The sequence below is a fragment of the Podarcis cretensis genome (genome assembly GCF_951804945.1).
Source record: "Podarcis cretensis genome assembly, chromosome: 6".
NCBI classification, from domain to species: Eukaryota; Metazoa; Chordata; class Lepidosauria; order Squamata; family Lacertidae; genus Podarcis; species Podarcis cretensis.
Genome location: NC_137175.1, coordinates 54,894,022 through 54,906,001, shown reverse-complemented (window position 1 = coordinate 54,906,001; position 11,980 = coordinate 54,894,022). Strand labels below are relative to the sequence as shown.

At 42.3% G+C, this 11,980-nt stretch overlaps 1 protein-coding gene across 2 annotated transcripts in view; it reads left to right on the top strand.

Moving 5' to 3' along the window:
• The first annotated feature begins 2,245 nt into the window (after nt 1-2,245).
• Nucleotides 2,246-11,980, top strand: part of MKNK1 (MAPK interacting serine/threonine kinase 1) — a 42,232-nt gene continuing 32,497 nt past the window's right edge. Inside the window, exon 1 of one of the 2 annotated variants that reach the window (XM_079980463.1) lies at nt 2,246-3,562. The gene's annotated coding sequence lies outside the window, so the exon portion shown is untranslated. Of the gene's footprint in view, nt 3,563-6,358; nt 6,604-11,980 lie in introns of those variants that run through there. The other variant, XM_079980462.1, reaches the window with a different exon arrangement.

Sequence of the window (11,980 nt, the reverse complement as noted above, 5' to 3'; positions counted from 1 at the left end):
GATAAAAAGAATCTGCTTGTAGATAGCTGGATGATTTGAAGTAGATGAGCAAGGGATCTGGACTCCCAGTGGTCTAGTAACAGCAGCAACAAAAGCCTCTTTAGCCTACAATGTAGGCTGTTAGACTCTCCTATCTATAGCTACTCAGATGTAGGCCGTTCCAGTGTTTGTCTCATGAAAGTAATTGGCTCTAGTCTCTATGCTACCATTTTCCAGGTGACCCCACTCCCTATTTTGTGATGGGTGACTCTCCCATTAGTAGACTTTGCAGTTCTTGGAAAAACCCAAAGTAGATTCCCTTAAGCCTGAAATCTGCTCACACCTAGCCTATATGTTTCCTTGAGTCTCTCTCATTCTGTGACACCAGCAGAACTTATTTGGGACTATACATTATATTACCATATACATAACCATATATTTCTATTTTTGTCCCAATAAATTCCTGTGTCTGAGAAACGTTTTTCTGTACCTTGTCTTCTAAAGCTCTGAATGCTTCCTCCTTCTGAATTTTCTTATCTAACTGCATGTCACTCCATTCATAAAGCTAGGTAAGAGTCTGGGAGTGAGCGCATTCTGTTGTTTGCAGGATGTGCTTACACAACAGACCCTGCTTCACATTTCTTTGTGCTTCCACTCCTGCCTCAGCATCATCCACTTCCCATTTAACTTCCTCCCTTCTGCCTTTAACCAGGTCACTTTAGCAACACCCCACCTTTGTCCACACCCTTCTTCAAATAAAAAAGGGCAATTGCCACTTTCTCTCTGGTGGAGTCAGTTGGAAATGTTTTAGGGAGAAATGCGCTATTGCAGGTTGGGGAGCTCTATGCTGAGTGGGGAAAACACTGTTGTACAGGTCAAATCACGGCGGAACACTGCCTTAGAATGTTTTCTGCTAAACTCTGCATATGAAGCTTTACGCCGCACCTTTCAAAAAACTTTCAGCGTTCATTTATGCTGGCTCCGAATCATGTGTTTCTATTTCTTTGCAATTTCTTGAGCGCTTTCGCCCTCTGGCATCACCACACCTGGATAATACTGTAAATAATAGTGTCAGTTTAAGTAGCCAATTTAAAACCTGGGCCACCATATGCAAAGAATGTATGGATCTTAAGTAGCGCTGCTTTGTGCCTTTAGTCTTTTGGATACACAATACAACAACTTGAGACTTGCAGAAGGTTCCTTTTAGACTGCAGGTGACTGGTTGTGGACGGCATTAAGCACTATTTCCATATTACTACTTTTTCTAATGTGTTATATTAAGATTGCAATAAGGAATCATAGAATCATAGAATCATAGAATCATAGAGTTGGAAGAGACCACAAGGGCCATCGAGTCCAACCCCCTGCCAAGCAGGAAACACCATCAGAGCACTCCTGACATATGGTTGTCAAGCCTCTGCTTAAAGACCTCCAAAGAAGGAGACTCCACCACACTCCTTGGCAGCAAATTCCACTGTCGAACAGCTCTTACTGTCAGGAAGTTCTTCCTAATGTTTAGGTGGAATCTTTTTTCTTGTAGTTTGGAACCATTGCTCCGTGTCCGCTTCTCTGGAGCAGCAGTAAACAACCTTTCTCCCTCCTCTATGTGACATCCTTTTATATCTTTGAACATGGCTATAATATCACCCCTTAACCTCCTCTTCTCCAGGCTAAACATGCCCAGCTCCCTTAGCCGTTCCTCATAAGGCATCGTTTCCAGGCCTTTGACCATTTTGGTTGCCCTCCTCTGGACACGTTCCAGTTTGTCAGTGTCCTTCTTGAACTGTGGTGCCCAAAACTGGACACAGTACTCCAGGTGAGGTCTGACCAGAGCAGAATACAGTGGCACTATTACTTCCCTTGATCTAGATGCTATACTCCTATTGATGCAGCCCAGAATTGCATTGGCTTTTTTAGCTGCCGCGTCACACTGTTGGCTCATGTCAAGTTTGTGGTCAACCAAGACTCCTAGATCCTTTTCACATGTACTGCTCTCAAGCCAGGTGTCACCCATCTTGTATTTGTGCCTCTCATTTTTTTTGCCCAAGTGTAATACTTTACATTTCTCCTTATTAAAATTCATCTTGTTTGTTTTGGCCCAGTTCTCTAATCTGTCAAGGTCATTTTGAAGTGTGATCCTGTCCTCTGGGGTGTTAGCCACCCCTCCCAGTTTGGTGTCATCTGCAAATTTGATCAGGATGCCCTTGAGTCCATCATCCAAGTCGTTGATAAAGATGTTGAATAATGTTTTTAACATCAGAACTAGGCTAGGTTAATGCTGCAAAATATAAAATCAGTCTAAAGTTTCTTAATACTGTACAGGCATTCTTGGAATCGGCTTTTGAGCACTTGTGTGTACATGTACACACATGCATCTGATAGCGGCACTAAAATTGAGTGTTTACACGGATGGCTTCTGGCAAATACTGCAGACCTTTTCAGAAAGATTGCCCAGGACAAGTCCATGAGGTAAAGAACAATCAGTCCTCAGAGAGGTCTGACTTGCTCTGATCTGGCTGAATAATGGTCACAATCCATAAAACTATGACCCATTTTTGCCCATGGACGAGATACCTTAGAATGGGCAGGCATCCTTCTGCACAGCTAGGCTGCTTCTACCTCTCCTCCTCACCATTAAGGGATTCCAGAGCAGATTTGTGGGGAGGAGAATGGGGAGAAAGGAAAACCAAACTCTTGTGCAATTTATGGGTTATAGTCAACTAAGTTCTATTCAGATTAGACCCATTGAAATCAATGGACCTAAGTGAGTCAATGCCATTTATTTCACTGTGCTTCCTTGAGCAGAGCTAATGTTGGGTGCAACCTTACGTCTTTTCTTGGCGTTAGTTGCAATGAAACAAGAGGCACATTCTTGCTTCCTCCTTAGGTAAACACTCATGATGGACTTCAGGTTTCCTTTGTAATATGAGGATTTAAGTCAATAGAGCTAGTGAGATCATAGCTGACCAAGCCTTGGATTTCCTCCTCCTTTTTTTTTTAAAGTTAAAAAAACCCCCACATTGATTGGAAAGCCACTTTGGAATTGGTTACTGCCTTCAGCAAAGCCAGTTGTCTTTGTGTCAAATAAAGTAAGAACACATATAGTATCAAGCGATTTATTACACAGGATCTTGACACTAGAGTCACAAGTCTGTCGATTACATTTCATCCTCTTTAGTTCATAGCAGCTATTTCTGGAAGTGATCTGGTCACATACACCCTGGTGGAAGAGATGCTATCTTTCCTTGGATCAAGACAGGCTTTGGGTCATGTTCCAAAAGTGATACATGTGTATATTTCAGAGAGTGAATTGAAAAAAAAGGAATTCTACAGCAGTCAGGGGTTGTGACACAGCAAACAAAGTTGAAGACAGCGTGCCAGTCTGATTTCTAGTCAAATTAGAGGGAGCTTATTTATAAACCCCTTACTCCTAACTGGAATCAAATTACATCTGGCTAAGTTGGATGGTTTTTCCTTTCCCAGGTGCTCTGGGAAAGCTGACAGAGTGAGTAAGCACTTGCTGCAGGTCCTTGGGATCTGATGCTTTTCCAGTGAAGATGTCCTTGTATATTATTTTGCTACAGTAAGTTCCAAGTTATTGTTATCAGGAGGAGATGAGTAGAATATGTTCTGTGATTACAGGGCTTGCCAAAAGAGAGGAACGGGTTATAACAAGATGAAATGCAGGATTCAAATTTGGAATCTTTGGTGTGGACTGTACTATTAAGAAGAGGGAAACATCTAGTGAATGTGAACTATTAGGCTTTCATACAAGCAGAATGAAGGAAAATAAATTATTTTAGAAATGATAATTTCCAAACGGATAATTAATGATAATTAGTTGACTAACCTCACTTGTAGATATTGTAAATTTTAAATATTGTACATGCAGGACTTGGCAAGTGGATAGCTGATGGTTAAGGATAATATGTTTTTTAAAAAACACTATTGTAATATAAGGTTAATTATAAGGGATGGAATGTGAATTAGAAATAACTAGGGCAGCAACAAGAAGAACCTTCGGACACATCAAGAACGGAACATGGGAAACCACTTTTTGGAAAATTTGTATTAAATTTGTTTTAATGTGGCTGATTTGGTAAAAAATTGGAAAAATCAATAAAAATGATTCAGAATTTTTGCTTCCTCACATGATCCAGAATGAAGCCTGGCACTAGGTTAGCTGGCTTCAAATCAGGAGAGAATCACAGTCTCCTACAGTAATAAATAACACTCTTCTATCCCAAACAAACAAGAGGTCCTGTGAGGTTTAATATACCATGGGCTTTTTCTTGATACAACCTGCTAGCCTTGATTGCTTAACTCCACGCAAGCACTTGGCTGGGTTAGTCTGCTGTCACTATTATTTAATTGTGGTCAGAAACAAAATGGATCCAACTGTGTCATGGGCATAGCCAGGATTTATGTTGGGGATGGGGACAGAACCTAAAAAAAGGTATTTTTATTTATTTCCTTGATGGGGGCAGCTGCCCCCTGTCCCCATCTGGCTATGCTCATATTTTGATGTCGTACTGATTTGTTGCCTTTTCTTGGACAGCATTTAGATGCACACAGGTTGCCCTCTAGGCATCAAGGTAAAAGTCAGTCGACTGGCACTTAGTGGTAGAGGTAGGGAAGGAGGGGATGTTAACAGTTTGTCGCAAGGTCTCCCCTGCATTTCAACTATCCTTGAGTAAAGCATGGCAAACTGTAGCATCAGAGCCTTGCTTTGAAAGAAAGTACAATAACATACCCACCCAAGTAAAGTCCTTTCAATAACAAAAACTTGCAGTGTATATTTCACTGTTTATTCAGATCAAGGCTTAACCTGTTAGCATCCTGACCCCCCCCCTTTAAGTTGCAGTAGCACAGAGTGTTACATTACATTACATCCCACTCTGCTAGTTGTTAGTCTTGCCCAATGAAAAACAAAAATTGCTTATATGGAGACTTGGCTGAAGACAAAATTTCCTGAGGACAAAAACCAACAGTGAAAACTTCCATTTGCATGATAAGCTGGTAGGCAGCTGAAATCCTGGAGCCCCTTGCTGATTTTGTTCTTCTTCCTGGCTTGCAAATCTCTAAGAAATCAATGTGTTATGCAATGTATCAACCTCAATTAAGTGAATCAAGAAGAGAAGAGAAAGTAAGCAGGGAGGTGAAGAAATTTTCAAAATGCAAGCTGTCAGCAATATGAAAACTAAACATTGCCGAGGGGCATAAAATATAGCACATATTGCTTTGTGGAGGAAAAAAAAGTAGCATGAGCATGGTATGATAAATTTTCAAGGGTGAGGTTGTGGGTGTAAAAGTTTGTGGTCTTGACTCGTAACTAGAATGGATGTCATTTCACATAATCACATTTCCAAAGGTAGGATCATAGAACTTGAAATATACTCCAAGTCCTGTAGTGCTTTCATGATCTTTATTGCAGCTTGTAAAACAGTAATTGAATTGCCCCCCAAACCTCAGGCTTTTATATACATTATTTATACAATGAGTCCCGTCTGATTGGCTGCTTCCCTCCTGGAGCCTGATTTGTCTTTTCCTGCAGGCCAATCAGTTGTTGCATTCTACATCCTACCAGCCTAATAGGCTGATTAACTTCCTCCTGGAGCCTGATTGGTCTTTTCCTGCAAGCCAAACGTTGTTGCATTTTAGGATCCTACTTGCCTATTATTCTAGGAACCAAGCTTAGTACATAACAGAACTGTAGAGTTGGAAGGTACCACAAGGGCCACCGAGTTCAACTCTGGCCTGCAATGCAATGCAATACCTCATGGTCCCAACTTTTGCCTTGCTCTGTTCCCTTACTCTTTGCAATGGGTTTACCTTAATTAAGCTCATGGCTTGCTCAAGAGACAATTCATAGACAATTTACGTTGGCCTTCTTAGCCACATCCTAGATGCCCAAGTCCCCTGATTTAGGCGGTTTCTGGATTCCTCTGCACGGGTGTGATTTTTGTCATGACAATTAAGCACAGCCTTTGAACTAATTTTTAGCTTTCCCATCACTTCACAGGTCAGAGCTTGAGAAGCAAGCGGGGATCCAAATTAGGGTGCGTGGGATCAGTGTTGATGTATAACATCTTTTGGACTATGAGTAACCAACGGCCTAAGCCGTGTTTCTGGCATCCCCGCTGCCACGGAGAGCTCGCCTGCTCTCCCAACGCAACGCAGCCTTCCTATTGCGTCTGCCATCCGGAATCGAGAGAGAAAAAACCCCACACAAAAAAGAGGGAGCCAGCCCGTTTCAGAATGTTTTGCGCATGTGCACAGACTTCTCCCCACCCGGCCTGCCCTTGCGCGCGTGCGCCGTTTCCTCCCGCGACCGGCGGGGCATTCCTTGGGCATGCGCTGGCCCGGCCTTTTAAAGTCTTTAACCCTTGAGGGGCGGCAGCTGGCCGGCGAGCTTCTCCGCGCTCCCTCGCTTGCCCTTCCTCCCCGTGGCTAAGCGGGAGCCCCGTCCGACGGGGCGGGAGAGAGCCGCGGCGTGGCAAGCGCGGAGGCGGGCGGAGCGGGGAAGCGCTCGCTTCCGAGGAGCGGCCGGCGCCGGGAAGCCCGCTGGGGGGAAGCCCTGTCCCTCGGGGGGCCTCCCAGCTTCTTCGGAGCCCGAAGGGATGGGTGAGTTAAGAGCCGCTCGTTATTGGTGGAGGAAAGGAACTCTTCACATGTTCAGAGGCTTCTGCAATGATGCTCCTGTGTCTTGGGGGTTTCACCTGAGCTCTGCCAGAAAGTACTTTCTGGACCTCCCCGGGGATGAGCGTGGGAAACAGGGTGGGCGCAGGGATAGGGACCGTCCATAGAGCAGAGAATTGTTTTCTTTCATTCTTTCTTCCAGGAATGGGGAAAGTGGGAGGGGAGGAGTCCTCCCTGATGAGGCGATACGTAAAGTGGCACAACAAATAGGAGGAGTAATTGGATAGAGTAGAGGTGCTCCCCCCCCAACCAATGTTGGTTTTGTGGTTAGCAGTGCACTCTGCACGTCCCCAGTTTCCTTTTGGAGTGGTAGAATGTGTGACTTCCCTTTATGAGTTGCAAGTTAATGCAGGAGCTGGAAGGACTTTTGAACTCGAGGCATCAGAAAGACAAGTCATTTCCAACTTGTCAAACTCACAATGAGATTTGAGGTTTGGTTTTGTAGGCGGCTGTTACTGTGCCTGCGCTAAGCTGAATAATGCTAGATAAGGTACAAGGAGATAAAAGAGTATCTATTTAGTGGACTAACACATTGAGCTGAGAGAATAAGAATATTTGAGGTTTTTATAGAAAGTCTTTTCTAGCCCGCAGAGTCTGCTTTGTAGTGCTCTTCTGGGAGTACAGGAATTTGTCAAGGGTTGTATGTAAGCTTTGTTGCAGCCTAGGGTTGTTGCAGCCTAGGAGCAGTAGCCATGCTAGAGAGCTGAAGCACCCTGCACACAGGTATTGAGAGCACTAAGTCATGGTTTCTTTGCCCTCAAAGTTTAGGATGTAAGAATTGCCTCACTGGGTTACATCATGGTCCCTCTAGTTCTGCAATCTGTTGCTTCTGAAATATAGCCAGGAAAATGTGAAAGTAAGCGTTGGCCTTCCCTGTATATTGCTACAGCTAGCAGCTGTAGATGTGTCCTCTCCTTAGGACAGTGATAGGGAACCTGCAGTACTCCAAATGTTGGACTATAATTCCCATCATGCCAGACCATTTACAATGCTGGTGGGGCTGGTGGAGTCCACAACAACATCTGGAGAGCCACATATTTTCCATCCTGCTCTCATAGGAGTTCACCTGCTCATTCCTCTGAACGGAGACTCTATGAAAATTGGATTCAACAGATCTTGGGGTTTTGTTTTGTTCTTTGAGAAAATAGTCCTGTGGAGATTAACTTCCAATTCACACAATTTCTTTACACAATCATTCAGTGCCTTTGCTGGGGTTACAATTTTTTTCACCTTCCGAATAGTGGTGATGCTATGCATTCCTATGTTTACATTCAAATGCTGTTTTATACTTCGTATGCATGTATTTATTACTACTACTACTACTATTAATACCAGGCCCTCTGTGTATTTCTTAAACAGAAAAAAATTGCCTGACATGCAATAACATCTCGCCCATTGCCTGAAAATAACGCATCAATTGATGTAGTCAAGGCCCTCCTTTTCTTGTCAATGAAACTACAGTAGACGTTCTTGGAGATAGTTCAGTATATGGTCCTGGAAATGGCATAGCTCCTTGTAGTTGTGCATTTGTTCTGCACTACACACAGGGCCGGATTTAGGTTTGAAGAGGCCCTAAGCTACTGAAGGTAATGGGGCCCTTTATATCTCCAGCTGTCCTTTGTCAACAACAAATTGCCACTGTTTTTTGTGTTGATTATATGCTATATGGTAATTTATGGACCTAATAGGTACCTAAAGCCATTTGCACATAACAAAATATGTATTTTATCAAAGTAATTGATATAGAAATGAGCAAACCAGTGATATGGGTGGGGCCCATTACTTACATCATAGGAGCCTACACAACACACAACACTGTTGCTGTATGTAGGTTTTATTTTATTTGTTTTTTATCTTATATTTTGGAAATGTACATCCAGGTGTTTTTTTCTTTCAATTTTTTGGGGCCTCCCAAGAGAGTGGGGCCCTGAGCTATAGCTTGTTTAGCTTATATGTAAATCCAGCACTGACTACATGGCCAACTAATGTTGACAGATATTGTGGGATATTCTTATTTTCTAGGGTGCATACTCAAATCCTTATTTGGGGGCAATGCCTTTTCAAGTAATAAGCTCCATTGAACATAGTGGGACTTACTTCATAGTGAACATGCACAGGGTTATTGATATTGAAGGGCAAAGTATTTGTGTATCTGTTTGCTGCCTTGGACTCCTTTGGGGAGGAAGGGTGGGATATATAAATTCAACAAATAAATAAATAAATAAATAAGGAAGAACCTTAAAGCATAGTTAAAAAAAAAAAAAAAGCTTGTGTTAAAACAGTCCTATTTAATTTTAGAAGGATTGCATAGAAGACTTATCTTACCCCAGGACTGGATTTTCTTTTTTTAGGCCTGGGATTTTAATGTGTTTAGAGGGTTAATGGGGACTCAAAGGTAGTATAATGATAAAGTGCTGGGAGTGAAACATATGCTGTGGACATCTTAATGATTGAAGTATAGGACCTTATCTTGTATAAATTTGGCTACCTCTGTTTGCTCTGTAACAATAAACCAGTTATTTCTGATCTTATGATGCAACCCATCTAATATTATAAATCAGTCTTGAGTGGGTTCTGATGAGATCCTGTCAGTGCCTCTCATGAGAAGTTATTACCCTTTGTAGCTTGGACATTTAAATCAGGTAGGTGGTGAGTGTTACTTTAAAATGGCTCGTGGATTGACTTGCAAGTCCTGTGATTGTCACATAAAGAGATGGTGTACAGAACTCTGAGAATCTCAGCAATATTATGCCTGTTTTGCAGGTCAGGGATAATTTTGCTACTTTCAGTCTTTCCACACATGATGAGTCGCAATAATATTTTGGAATGGAAGATCTTCCCTTGTTCTGTTGAGGTAAAATGTGAAGAGCCTCTGGTTAATTCTTCATGTTCATGAGCTGTTAATTAATTAATTAAAATGTGTATCCTGCACTTCCTCCCAAAGGGACTCTAGATTTCTTGATACATTCATGTCCATTAATGTATATATTATATATTTAAAAATAGCTATGATATGGCTTTAGGAGGAGGTTTTGTCTTAAACATGCTGCTGACTATTTCATCTTTCTAGAAATGAGGTCTCCAAAGTTGGAAGAATCCTAACATATTGCGGAGGTTTAGAAACTGGGTTCCTAACCAAACCTGTCTTTGCCCCCCAAAGGGCTTCAAGTTGACATCTGCAGGGGATGGACTACCTCCTTAGTGAGCCATTGTTCAGTGCTTCTATTCTGAGTACTGAATCTGTCTATAACATGCTTTAAAAACCACCCATGTTGGAAAATCCACTAAGAATTCTTTTTTTAAATCTTTTTATTCTGGATTCCGTAGGCAGATGCAATGGCTAAAAGGCAGCCTATAAATATAATTAATAATTGGCAGGACAGTCCAAACCCTGGATAGGCAGCAACGGAGGCAGTTCTGCATTTGCAGCCCCATTGCTCGTGCTGCCAAAAGGTAGTGGCGGCAAGCAAATCACTGCAGAGTGACTGCAGTGGAACTGAGTTCAGATCCAGAAGATCCTGGCTCAGCTCTTTTCCCTCCCTGCTCCCAGAATGTCCTGGTTTGAGGGTTCTTGCAGGCTAGCACCAGTGGGGTATTCTGATAGTGGTCCTTCCATCCGCCTGTTTGGTGGACAGAGTAGGGAACATTCACCCAATCCAAATCCTCTTTCCCTGCCCTCTAGCCCAGTGCAAAAGGAGTTTGGATTGCAGCATAAATAATGCAGCCTGTTGCTGTGCTCCAGCATTCCTACATTTAGAAAGTTGTTCCTAATACCCTGCCTAAATCTTTGGATGCAGTCTGAGCACATTCTTTCTTGTCATCTGTTTTAACCAATGAAACCAATTCCCACGCTTCTCAAGGCAAAAAATGCTTCTGAAGACTCTTAGTTGTATTTTCTCCATTCTTAGCTCTTTTGGTAGTTCTCTGCATGTCTTAATTTTTCATGTTTGTTATTCTTACATCCAGCTGCTTCATATCTTTAAGCATGTTGACCAGAACTGAATGTACTCCTCTTGCTGTTGCCTTGCCAATGCAAAATACCTAAATTCCAGCGTCATACATAGTACCGTATCATTGCAATCCAACATGGCATTGCTTTTCTTTGCAGTGGCACTACAGTACATTGCTGAGTCATATTTATCTTTTCATTAGCTACAATTCTCAATTCTAGACTCTTGAAACTTATACCATCTTAGTGCTACACTGTATCTCCATCAGCACCATACATTTAAAGCAGTATCATGAGCAGTCATAGCTTCCCCTAAAGGATCCTGGGAACTGTAGTTTGTTAAGGGTGTTGAGAGTTCCCTATTTCCCTCACCAAACTTGTTCCTAGAGTGATTTAACAGTCAATCTCTCTTTCTGGGGAATGCTGGGAATTGTAGGCCTGTGAGGGGAAATGGGGCTTCCTAACACCTCACAAGACCCGTAACAAGCTTCAGTTCTGAGGAGTCATTGGGGAAAGCCTTGACTGTTTAAAGGGGTATAATATTGTTTTAATTGTGTGGATGGGACTTGTAACCAAAATTTCCAATCTGCTTATCTCTTCCATAGGTTTGGTAATTGGGGAATAATCCACAAAACACTTTTCAGATTGCCAGTCAGATCCGTTGACCAAAATGCCTTGCAGCAGGGTAACTCTGAGCCTGATGGCAGAGGCTGCTTTTCCAAGAAGAGGCGTAGATAATCAGTGGCTGCACTTTAGATGCAAGTACTGGAAGTACTGGTTCCATTTTGCATTGTATGCAACACTGTGAGCAGCTTAGAAAAGGTGAACTTGCCCCTTACCAGCTGAGTGAGAGAGTGACTCACAGAATCGCAGGAGGAGTCCAATAGAGTTTCAGGGAAGACAAGCTTTGTTCTTCTCAGAAGTTAGGGAGATTTTATTGGGTGGTATAGAGCACTTTTTTACCCTGCCCCCAACCTATCATTTTTATTTCCTCCCTCCTTGCTTTACTCCTGAGAGAGAGAGAGAGAGAGAGAGGAAGAGAGGACCTTTCAGAGTCATTTCCTTCCTAACCCTCCACAGGGTATTTGGAGAGCACTTGGGAGTCTTCTGGGAGGAGGAGGAAAAAAATCCATTTGCACAACATTGGATCTTGCCCAATGTACCGTAACTTTTATAAAAGCTTCACTTAAATCTCAACAGACAAAGCTGTCAATAATTATAAAATAATAAGCACAGATTACACGTTATATATAATTTTTTTAATTTATTAGCTAAGACTGTATGGAAGCAAATGCATTAAACAGATAGACTGCTTCTATTAAATAATAGTTGGTGATTCAGCCCAGTAACAGT